The sequence below is a fragment of the Protopterus annectens genome, chromosome 3.part1, assembly GCF_019279795.1.
Source record: "Protopterus annectens isolate FY-2018-M chromosome 3.part1, PAN1.0, whole genome shotgun sequence".
NCBI classification, from domain to species: domain Eukaryota; kingdom Metazoa; phylum Chordata; order Ceratodontiformes; family Protopteridae; genus Protopterus; species Protopterus annectens.
Genome location: NC_056732.1, coordinates 156,956,255 through 156,982,593, shown reverse-complemented (window position 1 = coordinate 156,982,593; position 26,339 = coordinate 156,956,255).

Here is a 26,339-nt window from a genome sequence, read left to right as displayed (position 1 = left end):
TCAATAGTAGATCGTCTAACATCTCTGAGATCTTTGAGACTTTCCTCTCTACTGTAGAGCCATCAATGATGGAATAAAACTTCCTGTCATTGAGCAAGGTAAACATACTTTCTTTATAATCATTTATATCCAGAATTACTAGTGGGCCACCTTTGTCAGCTGGTCTCAAAATTATAGAACTATCTTTTTTCAGATTATTAAATGCTTGTCTTTGTTTGAAATTCAAATTATTTCTCCTACAATTTCTGGCTTTTGTGTTCGAATAATATAGCTCATGTAAGTCTTCTTCAACAAGTTTATTAAAAACATCTAAGTATGGATTTAATGTCGGTACATAAGTGCTGGGTGCTTTAAAAATTGCTTGTGGTAGATTCTTAATAAGTGAATTTTGAAAATCAACTTTCAACTGGACATTACGAGTAAACATCTTGGTATCAATGATGGTGTCTGAAATTTCACTAGTACAGGAGGGGAATAAATGATAGCCCTTTCTCTAATACTTGTGTCTCATATTCAGTTAATATTCTACTTGATAAATTATGAATTAATGATTCTCCACCCTTTCCCACATTCTTTTCAATGTGGGACCTGTGTGCTCTCCCCCAGAGCCTTTCCTTTTCTGTCTGCCATGACTGAAAAATCTCTGCTGTTTGGCAACATGAGGTGATGCTATAGGGAAAGGAGCATGTTCATTATTAATACTAGTGCGAACATTGCATAGACTATGATATTTTGGTCTAACTACTGGATCATCCATAACATCTTTGTTAGAAATATTGTTGCACATACCATCTTTAGGGGATACACACAGAGGTAAATTATTACCTCCATTATCAGTATTATGAATAATTACAGACCCAACTACTGTTGATCTATTGGTTCCATTATTACCAACAAACAAATCATTAGAGTCCATGTCCCTAGATCCTGTAGATGTTATATTCTCAGGTACAGTCTCATTGGATACAATGTTAATTGATCCTGAAGTTACTAGAGAAATATCGTTGCCATGGCTCTTAGTTGCTTTGTTCAAAGGTTGATTAATAACTGTCCTAGGTCAAGTGAATACATGACCTGCCATGAAGTCCCTTGTATCCCTTGAAATTTTACTCTTCTTCTGTTCTAAAAGTCTTTTTTCAAAAATTTGCAAATTGTCAAGTATCCGTTCCATACCTGAATGTACATATGTTTGTGGGTACTTAGTGATAATATCCTTCTGCTGCATAGTTACTGTATTTATTAAAGCATCCTCTTCTGGACAAAAAAATTCAATTAAAAGTTTCATATAATTGAAACTGAGCTCTAGATTTAACTGCTGCCATTTATATAATAAGTCTGGAAAAGTATTACCTGTTGTAGGCATTTTCAAGATGCGCAGTCCGCGTGGTACAATCTTTCACGTCAAGCATACTTCAAAATGGTAGCACTGCAATTGCATCCTTTTTAATTTAATTAAATTCAATTCCAAACTATCCAAAGCTTCCGTTAGCCCCATAAGTTGAACGACATCACTGGAAGCAGTCTCGTCGCCTTCTGATACCTGGAAGTGAACCAACGGATTCACGGAACAGGAAATAGCTTTAAAAAAGCAGTCCGGTGGTTGTAAAGTGTTCCGGTTAAATTCAGGATTATATGGCAACTCAATAGATGGTATCTGAATCTCTGTCATGTTTCTTGTGAGCCACAAAAGAGATAAAATAAACAAAAATATGCAAATGTGTATGTAGTTCTCAAAGAATAAACGTCCCATAGGAATAATAACAAATAAAATAATCAAAACTATATAGCACATCCACAGGACAGCCACGGCAAGAGCAAAAAATGTTCCACAAATAAAACAGTAACAAGACGTAGCTATAAATCGCTTAGGCAGCAAAAATCCACATAAAAAGCAATGGCAGGAATAAAATCAACAGATATATATTGTTGCAAAAATGCCAAATAGCAAACAAACACCAATCAGAACCAGTGTCACATAGCTCACAAAACCAGTGTGCCACCCAACAACAGCCCCTAAGGCAAGACAATGTACCCAACACTTTAGTCATAGGTGACTCTATAGTCAGGCATACTGATGTCTCATTATCCAGGCTGAACAAGGAGAAAATTACAGTCAGCTGCCTGTCGGATGCCAGGATCCACCACATAACACATGCACTCAAGTCACTCCACAACAAGTACAAATATGACTCTCTCATTGTCCATATTGGAGTGAATGACTTGAGATGTACCTCCCTGAACTATTAAAAAGAGCCAAGGAAGAGCTCTCAGATCATGTGGCCCAGGCAGGTATGACCCTAGCCCTGAGTAGCATCTTGCCTTCCCCCAGAATGATACCACAGTATAAGGACAAAATGATTGACTTCAACAATTGGCTAAGCTTCTGGTATCATTCAAAGGGAATCCAGTATCTGTCTGCCTGGGACAACATGATCGACAGACCATGATGCTTTGCCAGAGATGGTTTGCACCTGTCGCCCCTGGGATTCAGGTTACTGGCTAAGGCTCCTGCCACCCATATAGTGCCTTTTTTAGGCAAAGTTCAAAGGACAAAACCACCACCGTAACAGGTACAAGCATGCAAAATCTGAAGGTAATGCTACTCGGTGCTAGAAGTCTAAACCTCCAAATGCACTCTCTCTAGGCACTCCTAAAAATGGAGAACATCGATATCTGTGCAGTAACTGAGATCTGGTTCAAGGCTCCAGAGAGCACCCCTGCAATACCAGGCTACAACTCTTACCACACTTTTCGGCCACCAAACCAGGACAGAAACACTAAAGGTGGAAGAGAGTCCATATTCACCAAGGATATTCACAACACCAGGCTAGTTGCCCAGCACAATGCGTCTGAAATTATCCAGGTGCAACTAACACTAGGTAAGACTGCAATCCAAATTGTAGCTTGCTACAGATCCACCACCATGCCCCAAGATTCTCACTACACCTTTCTAAACATACTGGAAAATATTAAGATACAACCAAACACCCTAATACTGGGTGATTTCAACTACTCTGCCATTAACTGGGAAAACTACTCATGTACCAACACCTTTGCCCAACAGTTCTTGGAATTCATAAATTCCAGTGCCCTGGATCAACTAATCCTTAGTCCCACCAGAGGGTCCAATATCCTAGACCTGGTCATTACCAACATGGGAAATCAATGCTCCTCACCTATGGTCACCCCCTCATTGTTCAGGTCTGACCATAAGCTAATCACCCTTGACATCCACATCCCACCCCCACCCCCAAGTAAGGAAACCTCCGTAAAAAACTTCTCCAAAGCCAGCTTCATGCTACTCAAGTCAGAAGTGACAAACTTCATGACACCGATGCAGATGGGAAATGAGGCACTGTACGAGCACATCCACTCGTGCATGAATCATGCCATCCCCAATAGAACCAATACACTCTCCTCCAAAAAAGCAAGCCAATCTGGTGGTCCCTTGCCATAAACAAACTTTACAACAAAAGGAAGAAACTGTTGCAGAAAAGACGAAAATCCCAGGATGCAGAAAACTCCCTTACCAGCCTCAGTAAGAAGCTGAGATCCCTCATAAAATCCTCCAAAGCTAGTTACGAAAATAAAATTGCCAAAGATTCCAAAGGCAACCACAAGGCATTCTATAGCAATGTCAACAACAGAACAGCATTAAATATATTTATCCCAAGGATATTGCCAATATCTTGGCAGATCGATTCAGTGCAAACTTCACCCCCCTCTCACCCCCTAAAGGGCCCATCTCAATACCGAAAGATTGCCATATTGCCATTCTGATAATAATGGCCACATAGGTAAAAAACGCACTCTCCAAGCTAAAAATACAGCATCCATGGGACCAGACAACATCCCAAGCTGTGTACTACATGAACTACAAAATGAACTTGCACCTCACCTAAGTGTCATGTTTAATCATGCCCTCACCTCAGGCTTTATGCCCACTAGTGGCACACAGCTACAGTTATCCCACTCCACAAGGGGGGATCCACCTTGGATCCCAGCAACTACCGCCCCATCAGTCTGATGAGCCTGATCTGCAAGGCCATAAAATGTATTATCATGGAACTCATAAACAAAGACATTGGCAACCTTCAAACACTGGACCCCACACAGTTAGGGTTTGTGAAGAGCCGATCTTATCTCCTGAACCTGATTGACTTCTTCGCATCAGTCTTCCGAGCTGTGGACAAGGGTAAGGTGGTCCACACAGCCTATCTGGACCTCTCCAAGGCCTTCAACACCATCCTTTACTCTGGAATCATAGATAAACTTACTAAGCTGGGCATTAATCCCTACGTCACTGGATGGGTTGCCAACTGGATTACTGACAGAACCCACACTGTAAAAGTAGCTGACTCCAAATCCAGCTCTAGACAAGTGACAAGTGGAGTACCTCAGGGTTCAGTCCTGGGACCGCTCTTGTTTGGCATCTACCTCTCTGAAGTACAGGCCAACACTAAGGGACTCTGGCTAACAAAGTTCGCAGATGACTGCAAACTGGGAGCCATTATTGAATCCCCAAATGATGTGGATATTCTACAAAAGGGCCTTACAGAAACAGTTGTTTGATGCCAGAGCCATGGGCTCAAGCTCAATGCCAAGAAATGTATAGTTATCCCCTTTGGAAAAAAACATGTACCCATGAATTACCACATAGGTGGCAGTACACTAAGCACCAAAAGTGTGATAAGACACTTAAGGACACAGGTGGACAGTTGTCTCACCTTCGATAACCACATCGTCACAACAGTCAGGAAGTCCTTCTTTGTGGTACACCTCATCACTAAGTGCTTTTAATCCAGAAAAAAGGAGGTCATTGTCCCACTGTACTCATCCCTCATTAGACCCAGTATAGAATACAATGCCTCGTTTGGTATGTACCTCTCAAGACATCTGCAACAACTGGAAAGGCCACAGAAATGCATTACAAAAAGAATCACAGGCCTAAAGCAGATGCCCTATACTGACCATCTAAAAAAAACTCCACCTATACTCTGTTGCATATCGTCTGCTCAGAGGCGATCTCTGCTTAACATACAAGGCTATGTCAAACCCAGAGCTGTTGAACATGCTACACTTAAAGAAAGCCCAATCCCTCAGAGACACATGCTCCAGGGATCTAAACCTTGTCATCACAATGAACAAAACATGCTGGAGGGATAGGTTCCTGACCCAGAGACTCCCCAGACTGTGGAATAGACTGCCCATACATGTCAAGCAGAGTGTCGCTTTTGGCCCTCTTCAAAAAGAATCTTGATGATTGGATGGGAGATAGGAAATTCACCCTGGGGATCATGTCAGTCACCCTGCTAGACAGGGGTGCAGGGAAGTAAATACTGTGGGAAGAAATAGCCAGGGAATTGTTATGGCTAGGCTTGTATAGGCCCTAGGGCCAATAGCCTAGTACCAACCTATGAACATATGCAGAAACCCAAATGGCAGCTTTTAAAGAGGGTAAACACCTGGCTGATATACCCTTTTCTCCACTGTAGTGCGATCCCGGAGTTAGTATATTTAGTTGAGGGGGTATGGGAGGCATAGCTTCCCACCTAGGTGAGTTACAATTACCTTGGATTTAGGTTCTTAAACAGTTGGACAAGTGTTTACTTACCCTCATTAAAATATGTTATGTAAGAAATGAGCACATTTATTTGACTATACCATATCGGATAAATGATTTTCAAACTAATAATTTCAGTTATCAGCACTGAAATATTAATAACATTCAGTATTGCAGTTAATATTTTATGCATAATATTCTGTAACAAAAGCTAATTTCTGCTTCTGAGAATTGAAACTACACACACAGCTAAGCTGGTGTATTCATTGCCTAATGCAATCATCAAGTGGTATTGGAAAAGGCATTATATTTCATATAGAAGTTTTAGTGTGCCTGCTAAAGCTGATATTGACTGATGGCCAGAAAAGTATTGTATGTCTTATTTTCATATCTGATACATACTTACCCTGTGTCTTTCACAGGCAAACCAGTCTCTTCTGATGCATGTCATGGTATTATTCTAAAACAGTAGGGGAAACAAAAAGATATGAAAGAATAACTGTATTTGCTGAATAATTCATGCTATATCTTTGACAGGTGATGGGTTGCTATATTTACATAACTGACTGGTGTTTTCTGTCTTAAATTCCTCCGCCCAACACAGCTGACTGGTGTTTGCTGTCTTAAATTCATCATCCCAACATCTCAGGAGGTCCTCCTTGCACCTCTTCATGTCACTGTAATGGTGGCAATATTGTTCCCCAGTGCATGGAATGCCAGTTGCACATGAGACTGCCTTGGCCAACCTACTCTAAGCCTCAGCTTTATATTGAGACCTGGTAACACTTAATGAGGAGTGTCACAAAACCCCTGGACTCCTCAGCACCCCACCTTTGTGCTTTAAATGGGACACCATCTTCACTTTTGTCAGCCATGCCTACAGAAGCCAAGCTAGAGCGATGTGGATGAATTGGCACCCAATTTAGATTTTGTGTGTAACACTCTCCTCCAGATTCAGCAAGCTCTGCATGGAGTGCAGGAATAGTGCAAGAGCTGCTGCAGGCAATAGGGCCGATGAGCAATCCAGGAACAAGCTCCCGGGACATGCATGAACGCTCCTACACTATTCCTGCACAGACACCACTGCTATATGCTAATTACCCCATTTGTTGGTGAAAAACATGCAAATGAGGTGAATTAATGATCCAGGAAGCAGGCAGGCATCTGTGCAGGAATAGAGTAACCTGGTGAAATGCATTAATTTACTAACCAAATACATTTCTGCAAATTACAAAATGGAGGCATGACAGCTCCAAAGAAAGCATGTATTCAATGTAGTAGGCATGCTGATGGCCAAATATATAGCCATTGGTATGAGAAATAGTTGCAAAATTATAAAAGACAACTTTTTTTGGCAGATTTCGGCTGCTTAAGCGTAGGGCAGTAGTGTGCAAGTGGGATCAGCCCGAAAATAAGAAAAAAAAGTTAGAAATAAGCTATTAAACTCAAATCAGCATTTTGCTATGATAGTCAATTGCCTGCATAAAACAACAATACCAGGGAATAGTGGTTGCTAAGGGGGAAGGCTCAGTGTGAGTGTGGTAACTATGAATTAGCATTCTGTTTTATGCATTTGAGGGGAATGATACTGAATCACAGAATTCCTCTCAGTGTTAGCTTGCACCCAACCGTGTAGGTGCAACAACACCATGGTATAAGTATGAGGTAGATGACATCATAAGGGGGAGTGTCATGCACGCTGTAAGCTTATTGGAGCTCTGTGGCCCGTGTTTGCCATTAGCTAAGCACAGCTAAGGAAGGGGGTGTGTCTGAGGCTGCCTAGCAGTGTTTACATTGCTTAAACGGGTGTGTGGGCCGCACACCCGGTTTTAAACAAAAAAATAAAAAACAGGAAATAGCAGCTCTCTTCACATCTGGGCACTGGGTATGCGTGGTACACCTCAGGGCTTAAACGGGAAGGCAATAGGAAGGGAAAACAGCCATAGGAAGGCAATCAAGGAGAACTAGCACAGCTGGCAGATGAAATGTATCAGAATCAGCCAATTACACAGGAAGCAGTCTAGCCCAACACACTATTGCAAACTATGCAAACACCTTTCACTCTGTTTTTTTTTCCCACAAACTCTACACCACTGGTGTACACAGACAGGAAAATTTTACCTGACAAAACTAACAAAATGTTAGGGGCTGCTGTTGCTCTCATACCTCAATATGTGGAAGAGGCTGAGGGTGGTGAGGATGTGAATGCTGATGACCAACCCACGTTGTATCATAGCAAAATGCTGATTTGAGTTTAATAGCTTATTTCTAACTTTTTTCTTATTTTTGGGCTGAACCCATTTGCACACTACTGCCCTATGCTTAAGCAGGCGAATTCAGCCAAAAAAAAATGTTGTCTTTTATAATTTTGTGAGGAGAAGGAGAAGAGTGTACAGACCCAGGGTAACCTACCAGGGGCCACATGAGCTGGAGATAGTGGAGCGCTATAGGGTGGACAGAGACATTCTACAGCAAACTGTTGAGCTATGCCGGCCACGCCTCACACACAGAACCAACGGAGGGGAACACATCCCAGTGGATACCAAGGTACGTGTAGGCTTAAGAATACTAGCCACAGGTACCTTCCAAAGGCCAACTGGGGATATCATGGGGATCTCAACGGCATCAGCATCCACGGTACTGCACCAGTTCCTAGATGGCATGTCAGCACATGCCGGTGAGCACATATATTTCATCATCACCTGTGAGGTGTTGACCAGCAATATGCATCTCTTCCACCAAATAGCAGAATACTTTGAGGTAGTGAGTGCTATAAACTGCACTCACATACACATCAAAGTACCACCCAGCAAGTGGGGTAGGGTCTAAATAAACCACAAGGGCTTCCCCTCAATCAACTGCCAGGTTGTGTGTGATGCCCAGGGAATTATCTTGAATGTGTGTGATGGCAGCTTAGGAAGCTATCACAACTCCCACATCTGGCATGTGACACAGCTGTACCCATCATTTGCCAGTGGGGATATCTCATATGGCCACCTAGTGGGGGATGCTGGGTATGCACTGGAGACATGGCTGATGACACCCATCAGAAATGCACACAAACCCGAACAAGAACTCCATAATGAGGCACACGCACAAACCAGAATCTTAATAGAGCATGTGTTTGGGATGCTCAAGTCATGGTTCCACTGCCTGGACATATCCAGTGGAGCACTGCAGTACTCTCCAGCTACATGTACACAAATGTTCATAGTATGAGCTATGCAATATGATCCTGCGGAAACAGCTGCAGCAGAAATAGCATGGGGCAAGGCCACAGAGCCCCCCCACCATTGCCAAGGCCATCACAGGCACAGAGGGACTCAGTGGAGGAACAACCTGAGCCCGCCCATGTAGGCAGAAGGAAGCATGCCCAGTATGCCCAGGGAATGACACCTCTCTCTTTCTCACACATACAGTAAAAGGGATGCTATACATGACACTACCTGTGCTTTACCATGTATAGGGAGTGTACTATGTGTATCCAACATAGTCAGCCCTCCAGCACCATCCTCAATACTGGCACAGCCACAAGGTAAGTCATTCTTCCTATCAATTGCTGAATGGAGTAGTATGTTCTGATAGTTGTATCTATAGTATGGACATGAGCATGCAATGGGTGGGTGAATGGGATGGCAACAAATAGTGGGCACCTATATGGGCAGCATGAAATCCATAACAAATACTGGTGTCAACATACTAGGCAGTACTAGACAAAGTGACAGATTCCACTGCAGTACATGCGGTGCCCAAATGTGCGTCAATAGGACACACACATGCCAGTCAGTGAGGCTCACATACACAACACCATCCTCAGCCAGCAGGACATGTGTAGATGACCATAAAGAAGGCTGGGATAAGGCCTCCAATGGTGGCAATGGTGAACAGCCCCCCCCTCCAGACCTATACAGACAGACTATAAGAGGTCTGGCAGTTGTATGTTAATTCTGAAGGGTAAGAAATCTGAAACTGAAATGTATATGCCTTCAGTCTGCGTGACAGGTCAGAATACAAAATGAAATGGAAACCAACAGAGTACTTGAAATACCAGTACAGTCATAACAAATGTTTAAAGTCATCAGGTGTGCCCCCCACAATCCTATGTAGAAATGTAGTAACATGTACATGTGGGTTTAATAACAGGGGAGCACATATTACCTGAGCTGGCCCAATTTACATGATAGATTGTTGCATGTGTACAGTATGCAGGGGTCTGTGTGTAAGGTTGTTGTGTGTTCAATATTGTCTGGAAGTGATCAGCATGTAGGAGTGGAGGGTTGTGTCTCAGTGGCCTATGGTCAGTACTGTTGATGGCAGGGCCATGTTCCAACAACTGCAGTGTCAACCACAATGCTTCTCAGCAATACCCATGCCAGCAGTCATCCGTACTCACTGTCCAGATGTCAATATCTGTCACCGTCTGAAAGATGGACATGTCATGAATGTGGGCCCAGACATATACACAGTACACAGGTGGAAGTACTCTAGACAGAGTAAATAAAATGTAACTGTCAATTGTACACATCCTTGGAATTGTACATACAGGTTAACAGCACATTAGTTGTCTGTGTAGTATGGAATACTGATGTAGTCTGGCCAATCAGTGGTAGACCACAAAAGACACAGTTATGAAGTAATGAGAGACTGCCTATGTCCCTGCACAAGGCAGCATAAGGGGAATGTCCCAGGTATATCTGTGAGTCATCTGGAAGAAGCTTCCATATCACACATGCACTCAGCTCACCCCACCATCAGCCACAAGTGTATCACAGGTCTTATCCTTGCTGTTGGGAATGAGTGCAGTATGACCCCTCACTTCTGTATGGAAATACCCACAGAATGCAGCATGCTGAAGAGGTGGCCCATGCAGGTGTGTCCCTAGCTATAAGCAGCACCCTGCCAGCATCCAGACCAATGGATTAATATGGACAGGAACTATTGCCATTAACACCTCACACACTTACTCTGTCACCCTAGGGGAATCCAGCAGCTCGCAGCCTAGAAATGTAGGAGTGACAGAATGCACTGGCCTGCTACAGATGGCCTGCATCACTACCAAATGGCCTACAGTTCTCTGTCAAAGGCCTGTGCCTCACCCGTAGTGCCAATGTATGTTATCTCATGGGGTCCCAACTAACAACATAACACAGTCAACAGAACACAAATGCAAGGCCATGTTGACAAATCCCAGTAGCATGCCCACCATGTTTTACTGCATGAACTGTGGACCAACCCCTAAATGCCACTAGGATGAAGGGACAACTATAGGGATATTTTTCAGATATCACTCGCATAATGTTAGGAAGAGGATAGAATAACAGAGTGGGGGGTGTAGAAGCATGGATGTCATGGAGTGTGTGAAGTCTGAAACTCTGATGTGTGCCCATGCAACCCCTGCCTGCAAACCTAGTAATGGGTAGCTACAAACCTGCTCATAAACCACAATGTGAAGGGGAACTTACCAGATATATGACCCCTGCCTCTGGGTAACCTGGGTGAATCTGTACAGCTGAGAGGTATGGCCACAGCAGGATATGGGCATTCTGTTAAGTCAATATATGTACAAGAAGGGGATCCTCAGCCACCACAGTACCAAGGTGCTGGACCATTTACACAGACCCATCAGCAAGTATCTGCAGCTACCCCTCCAGAATGGCATGAGTGTGCAAGAATATGTAGGCTGCAGACCACAATACTGGACACAGCTTCATTCATCTTGTATTTCCCTGGAAATAACTGTGAGCAAATAAGTATATCTGTCGGTAGTTGATGACATAATACATCACAGTGTAAAACAGTACATATGTCTGAATATCTCTGCTAACACCAACCATGTAATACAAGCAGCACAAACACAGTAGTTACAGTATCCCACCATCTGTCACCCATTGTGACTCCATATTGTCAACCTAGCTACAGATATCCTGCAGAAACAGATTTCTAGCTGTAGGTGTAGAACACCAAACCCTGGACTGAAATACAACCTACCTGGAATGGATTTACACACTTGGATAGGAATACTCCCACATATCCAAGGCCAACACCCAATAATATGTCAAACATACACACACAGAGATGTGGGAAAGAGAGAGACAGACAGTGACAGAGAGATTTCCATCATGAGACCTGTCCCACCCACCACACATCCAATTGGCCAATATCACATGATGTGCTGATGTCAATCACTGTAGACATTGCTTTTGGAAGCCCTCAGCCCTATAGTGCCTGTGGTGCTTGTAATAACTGTGTAACATGATAGTACAAATCAGTATTCATCTAGCATTTGTATACCCAGTCCTGTCAAATGTAAAGTTGTGTGTGATTGAGTGTGTGTGTGTGTGGGTTCCAGCAGAAAGGTTTATGGCTCATTCAAACACACTGCACATCCCATTGCCCATGTTAGCGTGCCTGCTGATGTCAGTCACCTTGAAATAACCCTCTGGCCAAGTCTCAGCCCTATAAGCTGCATTGCACTTGTGATACATGTGTAATAGTGTAGTGTAGAAAACTGGTTAGGTAGGAGTTCTAATCCCAGCCATGGCAACTGTGAAACTCTATGTGGGTGGAGATGAATTATTTTGAGGCCATTCACAGCCACTACACCTCCCATTGCCCTACTTTAGCATCCCTGCTGATGTCAGTCATCTTGAAATAACCCTTTGGACAATTGTGAGCCCCCTAAGCTCTGTGGTGCTTGTGATAACTGTGTAATGCTATAGTGTAGCATACTAGTTAGGTAGGAGTTCTAATCCCAGACATGGCAATTGTGAAACTGTGTGTGTTTGTGTCTGACATTGTGTGTGGCTTTGATGATACCTGATTTTATGGATGTTGACACTTACTACTCTCCCCTTACCCCTTGTTTAGCACTGCTGCTGATGTTAGTCACCTTCAAAGATACCTGTGGAGAGCTCTTCAGCATTTAAGCTCTGTGGCACTTGCAATAACTGCATAATGCTGTAGTGTCGCATACTAGTTAGGTAGGCATTCTAATCCCAAAGATGACAACTGTGAAACTGTGTGCGCTTGTGTGAGAAAGTGTGTTTGTCTTTGATGGATGTTGACACTTACTACTCTCCTCTTGCCCCTCCTTTAGCACTACTGCTGATGTTAGTCACCTTCAAAGATACCTGTGGAGAGCTGTCTAACTTATAAGCTCCGTGGCGCTTGCGACAACTTTGTAATACTATAGTGTAGTATACTAGTTAGGTAGGAGCTCTGTGTGTGTTTGTGTGAGAGAGGTATTGATGATACCTGATTTTATGGACATTGAAACTTACTACTCTCCCCTTACCCCTTCTTTAGCACTGCTGTTGATGTTAGTCACCTTCAAACATACCTGTGGAGAGCTCTTCAAAATATAAGCTCCGTAGCACTTGCAATAACTGTGTAATACTATACTGCAGTATACTAGTTAGATAAGAGTTCTAATCCAAATATGGCAACTGTGAAACTGTGTGTGTTTGTGCAAGAGAGTGTGTGTGTCTTTGATGATACCTGATTTTATGGACATTAACACTTACTACTCTCCACTTACCCACCCTTTAACACTGCTGCTGTTAGTTACCTTCAGATACCTTGGCACAGCTCTCCAACATGTAAGTTCCATCGTGTGTGCCATAAATGCAGAACAATGTAGTAGCATTAACTACATAGGTATGGGTTTGAATCTCATCCATGGCAAGTGTTTGTGTGTGTACATGTTTACATATGCATGTCTGTACTTCAAAGATTTTGGCCCCATTTACACCCAGTACACATCTCAGAGCCTGACTTTAGCAGTCCTGCAGATATCATCCACCTTAGAAGTACCTGTTGCCAACCCTAAACCTTGTAAGGTCAGTGGTGCTTGTGGGAAATGCATAGCATAATGGTCCGAAAAGATTGTTAGATAGAGGTTTGAACCTCATCCCTGGCAAATGTAAATGTGTGTGTAAGGTAAAATTACTTTTGGGATCTCTCACCCACTACATCACCCAATGCCAGTATTTACAAGGGCTGATATGTTCCTCACCTTAGAAGTACCTTGGGACAACATCCATCATATAAGCTCCCCTGGCACATGCGATAAATGCGGTGCACTATCGCAGCAATACATAGCTAGGTAGGGGTCTAAATCTCAGTACTGGCAAGTGGGAGTGTGTGTGTGTGTTTCTGTGTGTGTGTGTGTGTGTGTCAAGTGTGAGTGTGTGTGTGTGTGTGTGTGTGTGTGTGTGTGTGTGTGTGTGTGTGTGTGTGTGTGTGTGTGTGTGTGTGTCATCCCTATCCTGTGTGGAGGTTGCTGTGATCCTGTAATAACAGGATCCATTGTGGGGTGGGTTTTGCTAAATTATTATGTTGAGAACCTAGTATATGTCACAATGTCCATCTTACAAGGACAGCAGATGTCAAATACCGGTGAGGTTGGTGTAGACAATCCATAGCCCTACAGGTAACATTATGGATTGGTGAACAATATAGGCAACCCTTCTATTACTCAGAGAACACTCTCCACCCATGTCTCATACACAAACACACTTGTCTAGGCAGCAACCACTAAATTGGTAGTTCCCTGCATATTGCCTCACAGATAGCTACCACGGTGTGATTGCAGTGGACTACATGCCTGTTGACCACAACAGTGGCACTGACATCAGAAAGTACTTTGATGTGTTACATCTCATGATTGTGTGTTATCCAGCAAGTAAAATGGACATGGCACCCTGTTCCACCCCTCAGTAGGCAAATAAATGTATACAGTGGCCCTTTTGTTATGTTCCCCACTGGGCGCCTGCAACAACTGTAGAGTCTGCAAACATAACCTACAAAGGGAATACCATGCCTTATACACATGCCTTGTATGGACAGACGCCACTAACTCCACTGAATATCCATATAATGATGTCAGTGTAGATACAAGCACAACCTCAGTTACATAGCCATGTCTCACCAAATGAGGTCAGGAATGCTACATCAGAAGATAACAATCTGTCCAAACAACATGCCCCAGAGACCCCAAGTACACTTCCACATGTCAAAGAACATGTGTGTGGGACATGTGCACAACCCAGACACTGTCCATGTCATGGAATAATAATAGTCTGGTACACACCTAGGAACACCTGCACCTATGGACCCTTGTACTGACAAATGTATCAGTGTGCATTACTGAGAATAACAGTGTCTGTGTGTTTGTAAACTTGTAGTTGACAATACCCTGAGACCCTTCTCACCCACTACACCCCCATTGCCATACTTAGAAATGGCTGCTGCTGTTCACCCTATGGGCTACCTGGAGCTTGCAGTACCAGCATAACATTGTTCTACAAATGGGTAGATAGGCATGGGTTACCTTCTGAGTCCTGGCAAGTGTGTGCATGTGTGTGAGTGTGCTTATTTGTAGGAGACTGCATTCTGAGGCCACATTCTCCGAATACAATAAATCTTGCCATACATTATAAGGGATAGTGATGTTGCTGACAATAGAAGAGCCATGACAAATCCTCACCCTACTATCCCTTTGGCATGTGCAATAAATGCATATCCCTGTAGTAGCACTCATTAGATAGACAAGGGGTTGTATTGCAGTCTTGGGCAATGTGTGACTGTGAGTATGTCAGAGCATTATCTTGGGTTTCAGTGAGTGCATGATCCAATGTGTGTCTTTACACCATGGTACCCCCAGTACATGTCCCAAGGTCCACTGTATGAGGACCACTGTCACCATCAACCATACAGTTTGTACACTATCCAGCCCAATGATACATATGCTGTGTGCAAAATCTCTGTAACAGAATGGACTCACTGCAAAGTAGTTAGCACTGTTAAACCCAGATCTGTCAAATGTGTCTATGACTGTATGTGTTTGTCAATGTGTATATGACAGTATGTCATACTATGTATTGTTCATTACCACCCAGTACACCCCCTATTACCATACTGTGCAAGGCCTGGTGATGTTCTTCACTTAACAGGAAACTCGGGACACACTTCACCCTAAAATCTCTGTGGTGTGTGCAATTAAAGCCAAACACATTAGTAGGAATAAGTACCTAGGTAGGGGTTTGACTCTGAGTGTTGCCAAATACGTCTGTGTGTATGTGAAGGGATCTACTTCAGTTTGCAGAAAATATATGTCCCAGGAGATGATTTATCTGAGAACTAACTGGGTAAAGGTAACATTTCAAAGCAATCATCTTGTGGAAATACATTCAAGCAAAACTAGTAATGGATGTGTACATGCCCTCTTCCCCACTGTACAGCTGTACAGTGATACAGGAGCTGGTATATATACATGGGTGTGGTTGTTATGGCCACAGCCACCCACATTGGGGTTATTGTTGCAGGTATCCCCCTGCTTAGTGTGCTGTTATGCTGTACAGTTTATGTTAGCAGGTTAAGTAGTTGTTAATAACACTATGTGTGATTCTATGTCACCCCACACCCTCCAAAGTGGGGCTATGTCACTCACACAAGCACACCTATGTTTACCAACTGCAGGATTGTTCTACATTGGGGAAGAGGACATATACTCTGCAAATACCATCATCAATGACATTAAACTGGCAAACTGATTATTTCCTGATGTGATGTTTTGGCAATTTGGTCTGGGTGGAATTACATAGGCCAAAATGAGTTCACTGCAAAATGAAGTACATCCATGTGAACAGTATTCTCTGTGTATTGTATCAACACCAAAGCCTGTGTCTGTGTGTATGTTATTCATGGACATTTGGTGTGTGCCACACAGTACACTTACAATTGTCCACTGTAGAAGAGCTACTGACATCAGCCACTATGCAGTCACCTGTATACACCCCTCAGACCTATCAGCCATGTGGCAATGCAGTAACTGTTCTACAGACCTGTTACCTGTGTTCAGCTGTACCCGGGATATGACAAAGTCAATGTGTCACCACAGTGCTACACCCCTTGTAGGCAGGACTGCAGACCGACATCCTGCTGACATATAGACACCTAGAACACAAACAGAATACATTATGGAGACCACAATCAGTCAGTGTTAATAACAGCTGTAATGCATCATGGCTGGCCAACTGCACACCCTGACATGTAAGCATTAATCATTCCAGCTGAAAACACGTTAAACAGCATTACATTGCTAAATGTTAGGATATTCACCCTGTGCATCAGAACCATATCAGCATGTCCCTGCATCGATAGTATGGATGACAGGGATGTGGCACAGGTACCATCATATGCACAGGGTGTGTTGCGGGTTTGCCAGAGGCCTAGGCTGAGCTGTTTGGTTGACATCATTTGTGTGGGTTAGGGTGTTCTTTATTAAATGGGCTGTGCAGATGGGGTGTGTGTAGGTATGGAGATGCCCTAGCTGTGCTGGTGAAGTGTGTGGTGTATGTATGCACACATGTCTGCTATGTGGCTGCCCTATACAGGGGTTTGTTGGACAGCTGCAGACCATACATGGCAGGGTGTACAGTTCACTGTCTCTGGCCATGGACATGGGAACTGTGCCTGCCAGGGGTTCCACGGGCACTACCAGGCAAAAGCCCAGATATGTTACTCTCCCCTGATGATGACAATTGTCCACTGGATCTGCGTCCCTGTTGGGACCAGCCAGAACCACATGCAGGTGGCCTGCTGCATTGTGGTGTGGACATTACCCCCCCCTGCAATGCTGTTGCTGGTACTGCCACTACGGGAGCAGCTGTGAGTTGTTGCACATCCATATAGACCTCCACCAGTTGGTGGTGCTGACCTATGTCCACTTGGCTGCTGCCCTATTCCCACCACATGCTTTACTACAGACACCACACAGTTGATGATTCCCACCATCTCACCCAACCATCTATCCAGGACCTCTGCAAAATAACGGTGGGTCCCTGCAAGATCACAGATGTTGTCAAGTACAGCAGAATGAGTAGACCTCTGGAGCCTCAGACTCTGTCTGGTGTAACGTTCCATACATGCCTGTGCATCCATGATGGCCCAAAACATGTGTCTAGTGACACCTGCTGTGGCACTTCTGTCAGGGGCATGATGGCCAGCAGTCCTCCTATGAGCACCTCTGTACATCTGCCTGTGTGGTACCTCACTGGTCATCAAGCTATGGCTGCTGTGTACAGACACACTTGCCATACTTCCCACACTGTCATGTCCCATGTCATCACTCACCAACTGTCCCTCATCTATGGCCACTGGTGATGGGGTACATAGGGGCATTGAGACTGTGTGCGAGGATGGGGTGAATAAAATTGGGACATCAACCGATGGCACAGCTTCAGCCCCTGACAAAACTGCCTGTGCCTCACCATGTCTATTATCATTGTCAGAGTCTTTATGAACACTAACATCAGTTTGCCTGCAGGAGGGACTCTGACCCCCCTTGCCACCTGTGAGGGGCAAACAAAAAATTTAATTTAAGACCTGTACATTATGGTTTACCTGTAAACACACACACACACACACGCACACACACGCACACACGCACACACGCACACACGCACACACACACACACATACAGGTGAGGTGGCACAAAGATATTACACAGACCTCTCAATGCCCAACAGTCAACATGCATGACATATGACACTCAGCAGCATGCACTGCAGGCATACTCAGTCCTTGTTACCAACATTATACATCTCTGTGATGCATGAGTTGTGTTAGTAGGTGATGCCACTTCCCCTGGAATACACTGCACCCATGTACACAGTATTGCTGTACACATGTACAGCACACTGGCATGTACTGTGCACCATACCTCACGAGTGTACACACCATTGCCGAATGTGTATATGTGTGGCAGTTATGTTTGCTCTGTTGCTCACAGCCCCTATGTGTTTGTGTGACGTATACCTTGGATGATATGAGGACTGATGTCAATAGTTAATGCCTGACCTCTGATTTGCAGATCTCATCATCAGCAGTGCATGTATGAGCAATAAAATCCAATTACACTGACAACCTTCAAAGCTTAATTTGGATAAGAGGAGTGTACACACCCTTGTTGACATGCCAGCCTCTTCCATGGTATGCAATGGGGCCACCATACTGCATATGTTAACATTACACACACCTGATATGTGACATATGACCTGTGCAATCCAATTCAGTATCAAGCAAATGTGCTAGTTGTGCAGATGCTGAATGAGATGCATACAATATGTGAGTTGCATAAGTGTGCACACACGTAACACAATGGTTTATTGCAGCACCTGTTAAGTGAAGTGCAGAAGTCACTATTCCTTAAAGGGGTATACTACCATGGCCCATCTTCACTTGCCATTATTTGGTCATTCTGCCGTACAAATGTCCCCCGACTCTGCTGGATTGCAAGGTCAGCTCATGTGCACAGCCCTTGGAGGTCACACAGTGGCTTTACTATTGCTATGGAGTTAGGGTTATGTCTGACTCAGTTCTTGACCTTTACTGTGTTCAGATACAACCATTCTTAGCAAGCATTGGATGTATCCTTCAGTTCACTGTTGTGTTTCAGGATGACACCCCTCCCCATCCTCAGCCTTATTGCAGATGCTTGACAACTATGGGCCACACATGAGTGTTATTTTGCAGTGTTTCAAATTCCGAACCCCATGTCTACCAGCCTAGTCCCTGCTAATGAACAGCAAACCTAAAGGTGTACACTGGTACCAGCAAGGTAAAAATGGGGATGGTAGCCTGAGGTGGAGTGAGGTTTTGCTTGTGCACCACATGCATCTTTATGAATACTGTCTGTAGGTTTCAGCCTTGGTCTCATGGCACCATTACACATTGCAACACATGCCTTTGGGAGACTTGATGTTATGCATATGCTACCTGTAGAGAGCCCTGGATGATGTTGCCTGTGGAACAACTCTTCCATCTGATTACCTTAACCTATAGGCCACACTTATGCATATTCCAGGCGATTCTCCACACTTATACTGGACAGGCAGTACTTGCTAGACATTCCTGCAAGTCCCTCAGTGGTGCTGTATTTTTCTAGGCAGCCTCTGTGACCAGTTTGCAACATGTGTTGTCATCTGTTTGGATGGTCATCTGTTTATTTTCTACATTAATGTTGTCCCATACATCATACACACATACATCACTGTCTGCACTGTTTGCCATGGTATATGGAATGGTGAGGTAAGGCTACTTTTCTCACTCCTGAGTGCTACCTTTCAGATATGGGATCCATTTCATGGTTTGTAAGATGTGTGCAAGCCACGGCTGCCTCTGTTGCAGGTGAGTAGGCAAACACCATGGACATACTTCTTGGACAGTAGACCAATACTTGGTGTGACATTGAGGCCCTTCACTTGATGGAAGGTGTGTACTCAAGAAGAGTGAATGCTGTCAGTACCTCACAAGCTTCTTCCACAAAATGTTATTTGGAGTGTGTGCACACATATGCTTCCAGTGTATTTTAAGGTATGTATTCCCTATATTTGTTGTCCTAACATAGGTTTCCATATTACACATTCACTGCTCATGTTAGGATCACATTACAGGCTGTAAAAGGTGTGAAATGTGGTATTTTGATTTCTCATTGTTTAGATCATGAGCAGTTGCCATTGTAATAGTGGTGTATACACTGTTGTAGCCACTGTATAAGGGCAACGTTTCAGACATGTCCCTACTGTAGGCCATTTGTCCCACCATTATGTTCATCTCTGTCCACACATCTTGCACTGACAGGTTGTTAGCTGTACTGCAGGACTCTTACATACTCTTCAGATATGCCACCATGGCGACCACTGTGATGCAGTGCAGGTAACACCAACAATAAGTGAACATGTACAGCATGCATTATGGGTAGGTGTGTTAAATGTGTGCATGGCAAATAGCATGGCCATAATATGGCCGGTATATTGGCAAACCTGAACAAAACAACTCCATACTCACCAGCTACAGGCTGCTGCCCCAGTTGTATATCAGAGGGATCTAAATGGTTGCGTGGGAAATGTAATGTCAGTAGCCACACCTGTGGCATTGGTACAGGGTGGGAGCAGCATTTCAGCACATCAACAGTACAAACCCACAATACTAGAGATTATGCACATCTGTTCATTACTACACTGCAGCAACAGACTATCTTATCTGACATATGCATGTAGATACTTTACAGATGAAAATGGATAAGCAACAGTGGTCTACTAATGTGCCCCCACATGACCCCACATGCATGCTCCTCGTCCATTGTGTGGGTGGCACCCACCTCCATGATTCTGTCTTCAACTTGCTGGCTTGGCTGGCAGGAGGGCGGGTGCCCCAAGGCTGGTGAGGAGCTCCTCAGCATGTGTCAGTGGGGGCTGGATGGCATGACCCCCATCTGTGGCTAGCTGGTCCCTCCTAACTGCAGCAGCTGCTCGCTGGAAGGTATGGCAGATCAGATCCATGCAGTGATGCTGCACCTGTTCATAATTGTAGTTGTGCAGGCCGACATTGTTTACCCTGTGGACGAGCTCGTTCCACAGGGCAGTCCTCTCCTGGAGGTCCTGGGCTCTGTGCCCGAAGTGGATGGCATGACTGACTATGAGGAACTAGAGTATAGTATCATTTTCCAGGGGGTGCATGTGGGCAGGCGTACCCGGGACATTGTACCTGGAAGACATTAACAAGAAAAAAGGTCAGAGGACCTCATACAGTTGTTCACATGCACATCAACAGTGGGTATTACTTGCAAATAATCCAGACTATGCCATAACACTGTAAGCTATTATGGCTTGTACATCTTGCATTGCACTCATGGTTCTGACCTGTCCAGTTCCCCCAGTGTTGGACACTTAATGGCATAATCCACTACACACCATTCATTTCTGTGTAGAGAGATGACAGTGACCATCTTCCATGTGGATGGTGTGTAGATGGTGGCGTGAGTATGTTTGATTGTAGTGTGTGATGGGACTGTGATGTTCTCATGCTCCATGGAGACTTGCTGTTGTTGCCATCAATTGGCATTATGTCCATGCTCACTACTGGTGTGGGCACGAGTGTGGGTGATGTGCATATCCCCCTGTACTACTGTCATGGACAGAGTGCCACTGTTCTAGCCTATCCTGATGCAGGTTGCCTGTATCCATGGCATGTGCGCATGAGGTGCGTTTTACCCCCAGTACAGGCTGATTTGTGTTACTGGCTCTGAGACTGCATACATATGTGTAGACATGGCTGCAACTAGCCTTGTTGGGTTGCAAATGTCTGATTTCTAGTCATAGTCAGCCTTACAGGAGGCCACCTGTGAACCTACATGCTTGCTCAGATAGAGTCCCTATATGTCCCTGTGCAGCCACTATAGCAACCTATTATGTGCTTTGTGTTTTGGTGGTGTCCACCAAGGGGGATTACTCTATCGTTGGTGGAGGATGGTTGTACAGCTAAGGTACTGCTGATTCAATATAGCTACAGTGGATATGAAGTGTACACACCCCTGTTACAATGCATGGTACTTGTACAATTGGAACATGACCCCACAGAAGCACATGTCATCACAATCCCCACCTGTGATGTCTTAGTTCTAGTCATAGTCAGCCTTAGAGGAGGTTACCTGTGAACCTACATGCTTGCTCAGATAGAGGTGCACTTGCTTCCAAGTTGTAGTTTGCACCTATATGTCCCTGTACAGCCACTATAGCAACCTATTATGTGCTTTGTGTCATGGTGGTGTCCACCAAGGAGGATTACTCTATCGTTGGTGGAGGATGATTATACAGCTAAGGTACTGCTGATTCAATATAGCTACAGTGGATATGAAGTGCACACACCCCTGTTACAATGCATGGTACTTGTACAATTGGAACATGACCCCAAAAAAGCACATGTCAACACAATCCCCACCTGTGATGTGTCCTATAGCTGACTCATTTCAATAGGGAACATAACATCCTGTCCTGTGGAAACATATAGGTTCATAGGTGTGTACTAGGCTAATGGCCCTGGAGCCTTTACAAGCCTAACCCATGGGATTACCCTGGCATCATGCCACCCAACCTTAGTGCCCAGTACCTCTGTCAAGTAAAGCCACTGAAGTGATCCCTGTGGTGAATTTTCTATTTCCCATCCACTCATCAATATTTTAAGAGGGCCAGTGAGGTGCTCTGCTTGACATGTATTGGAAGTCTATTCCATAGCATGGGCAGACTCTGGGTTATGAACCTGTCCCTCCAGCATATGGGAAGTAATACTCAGTACAATTAGCCAGCTGAATGTGTGTGCACACCCTTACACTGGTATGTTGTGTAAACAGCTGCTGAGATGATTACAGCATCCATTTGTCTTCGTTTGTACTCTAATGTCATATCACATCTTCACTTGGCAGTGGTTGCTTACCTTTCATGAAACAGCTTTGTTTCTTTTTAAATGAAATTTTACAGGTCATGGGTCGCATTTGAGGTGAGAAACGTTTTGACATGACTTCCTGTGGTCTTATTAGCATACAGCACACAGACCTGTCATTCCAAGAGGGGTGTGTACACTTTGATATCCAGTGTATATGGGTGTTGATATAGCTGTCAGTGGCATTCTCTCTGTTGATTGCTATCAGTACATGGCAACATCCATTTGTGTTTCTGACTTCATATTCCTGAGTAAGGGTATGTTGCAACCAATCCTGTAACATCAGCAACTTTCACAGTGTATAACAGCAATATTTCAAATATGGCCCTGTGTTTCAGCCTCTGTCCTCCACCAATATACCAGGCTTTGTCCAGATGTCATGCAGTAAGAGGTTGATAATTAATGGTCTATCATTATTTAGTGCTGACATTCCTGCTATCATTCCAGTGATGTTGTGGACTCCCACGCAAATTGTGGGGTAGGGTCCATATATATGAGGGCTACAGCTGGACAAAACATGTGTGACCCTGTACAGTCTGGAGGTCGGTGTATGGAGAACACTGTTATATGCCCTTGTAAGACATTTTATGGGGGAGGGGTATTAAATGTTTTTAACCTAGGCTGTTACATCATGTGAGGGATATCAGTAATAAGAAACATTAAGGTATATGGCTGTACATTTTCATAGGTTTCACCATGGGAACAGTGGTGGGCTAGAGCTTACTGTCTTGCACACAGTTTTGTTTGTCAGTGTGATAGTGACGTTTTAAGTCAAGCATTGTTATGTAATGGATATATTTACATTGTGACAACTGATACTTTTCCCCCTAGGGCTTGAGTACAGAGTGTAATTGGAGGCTGTTGAACTACATCTGTAATTAAGTGTTGATTGATTCTTATCTTCAAGGCAAGTGTGTTTTTACTGTTGTACTACTTGAAGGCTTTAACCTAGACAGCAAAGTATGTTATGTTTTGCAGATTACTGTATCATATGTTTTCTTTGAGAGTTGCATTAATTAGTTATTGTGTATTTTAAACACCTAAATGCTATAAGAAATGGCATAAACAACTGAAATAGTGCACAAATAAACATTTATATATATGCAAACTGAGTATGGTGTCATGTCCTTTGCATTGTGTGTGGGTATATGTTTCATGCAATAATTCTCATTTGTAGGAAACAACCAGACACTGGCCATTTAAAAGGCGGCAACTGTAGGAATAATGGCTGTTTGATATGCTGTGCACCCTCTATATATACTCTCTTTATATATATATCTATAAGTATTTATATATTTATATATGTATATGTGTGTGTGTGTGTGTGTGTGTATATATATATATATATATATATATATGTGTGTGTGTGTGTGTGTGTGTGTGTATGTATCATTAGAATGTTTAGTGCTTCCACATTGTACATTCCCTATAGCAGACTGACTGTTCTGCATGATATGTTAGAGAAATCATCCCAACATCTTACAGCTGAGATGACTTACTGGTAACTGGTTATTTTGTTGCAAGGCAGATCAGTTCAGCTGTGGAGGAAGGGATAATGGCAGTAATTACAAGAGATCCCTATTTTTGGCCCCTTCACCCCCATTTACAGTGTCTTTGGTCAGATATTTTGCAGTGAAAGGTTCAGAGTGTGGATCCAATGTCCGAATGCAATACACACACACACACACACACACACACACACACACATATATATATATATATATATATATATATATATATATATATATATATATATATATACACACACACACACACACACACACACACACATATATGTATATGTATATATATATATATATATATATATATAGATATATATATATATATATATATATATATATATATATATATATATATATATATATATATATATATATATATATATATATATATCAATACATTTTCCCTACTGTTGAATGACTGGGCTGCATGATATGTTTGAGAAAACATCACACATATCTACAGCTCAAATGACTTAGTTGTAACTTACTGTGCCTATGGTGTGCAGGATCCTGGGTTTGAGATTTGCAAGGGCTAATTATTTTTTTGCTGGGCTGAACAAGGGCTGTTGGATACAGAGTGATTAAGGCACTTTTAAGCAGTTGTAAGCGGGTTTGCGTGGTGGCAAGCAATGCTAACTTCCGGTTAACTATGCTTACAGACAGCCTCAAAAGTGCTTAATCTGTGTAGGCATTGTTTAGCACTGCGCAAACAGGCTTAAACCCACTTACTACTGCTTAAAAGTGCTTACTCCTGCTTACTCCCATGCTAATTTCTTTAAAAGAAAAGAAAAAAAGAGTGATAGGAAAGTGGTGAAAAAGGGGGCACAAAGAGGGAAAGACAATAGGGAATGTAGCTTGGGATGTGCAGGACGGGTGTAGGGAAGGTCCATAGCTGTCCATTTCTTCTACAGCAACAGCTGTGTATATATACTGAATTTGGAGGTAGATTTGGACACTCAACCCCCTGAAACAGGGGTGAGAAAAATAATGTGTTGTGAAGCCAATTAGACCAGATTATGTGTCTAGTGGACACATGTTTGAAATGGACAGCTATATAGGGGGTGAAATTTTTTTGTTGGGAACAGATTGCCCCTTTTTTTTAAGGTGAGAGCGGGATGTTGATGAAGGATAGTAGGTATATTTGGCAAAGTAGCTTGGGTAGGAAGACAGACAAGACAGCATACAGGGGTGGTATATGACACGTGGGGGCAGTAAACACCTTGGACGGGGATGGGTGTTTGGAAATCGGAAGCCCATGAGCCCCCAAATGGAAACAGTGGAACTGAGGTCCCCACCCATGGGCAGTCACCACTGCCCCTTCATGGCCCCAAAGGTGGCTGCGCTGGGGGCTGAGCAGGAGGGGCAGTCTGGCCCTCTAAATGCACCATGCGGCCCTCAAGCTAGTGTAGCAGATCTCCAAACTCCCTTCGGAGCTTGCTATGCACCAATCCCCAGACCTGACTTCGGGTGACAGGATCCTATCCGCACCTGCTCTCAGGGGAAGATGAGCCCCATCCTCTGAGGCAGTTCCACACGAAGGTGGTGCCGGACCAGCAAACAAGGAGGTCTTGGGGTGGGTCCCAAATGTTCTGCGGACCGATACCACAGCCAGATGAGGTAGAAGAGGTGGGTCGGCTGGGACTGGCCTTCCCAAACGTACTATGGCATTGCAGTTTTAAAACATATTTGGGTTAATAATAGTCAACACAATCCAGGATTAGTTACAACAGAATGCCTAGATATTCCCATTAACCCAAAACACCAGATTTGTAACAGTTGCATAACAAACAGAACACATGCATTTATGGAACCACAGTGGCCATTACAGGATCATGCAGGTTGCATTGATAGCAACAGGCCACCACTGATAGTATTTCAACATGGAACATTATTAGAAACACATTTCAATATTTGTTGAACAATAGGACATATGTCCCATCAGTAGGTTTGGTGTGAACATACCCACTGATTT